This window comes from Echinops telfairi, unplaced genomic scaffold, assembly GCF_000313985.2.
Source record: "Echinops telfairi isolate 266 unplaced genomic scaffold, ASM31398v2 ScPeMD7_7468;HRSCAF=8506_0, whole genome shotgun sequence".
Classification (NCBI taxonomy): Eukaryota; Metazoa; Chordata; class Mammalia; order Afrosoricida; family Tenrecidae; genus Echinops; species Echinops telfairi.
The window spans coordinates 94386635-94387025 of NW_022111369.1; positions in this window are offsets into that span (position 1 = coordinate 94386635).

Genomic DNA, 391 nt, shown 5'->3' on the forward strand with positions numbered 1-391 from the left:
GGAGGGCAAAGGTATAGGATCTGCTAGAGAAGAAATGGCGGCGCCAAATATATGACAAATAAGGACTGAACTTGACATAGGCCCCTGCCCCGCACCTGAATGCCCTATCCACTTGTTCAAGTTGCTGCTGTCAACTTGATTCCATAGACCAGAAAGCCACACCCACTGGCATTGAGTTGATGCCCACTCACCGTGATGCTGTAGGGCAGGTGGAACTGCCCCCTGTGGGTATCCAAGACCAACTCTTCATGGGACCAGAAAGCTCCATCTTTCTCCCAAGGAGCAGCTGGTGGTTTCAAACTGCTGACCTTGCAGATTGCAGTGCAATGTGTAACCACTATACCACCAGTGCTCCTGATTCCATATAGCTAATTCCTGAAAGAGGGCAATG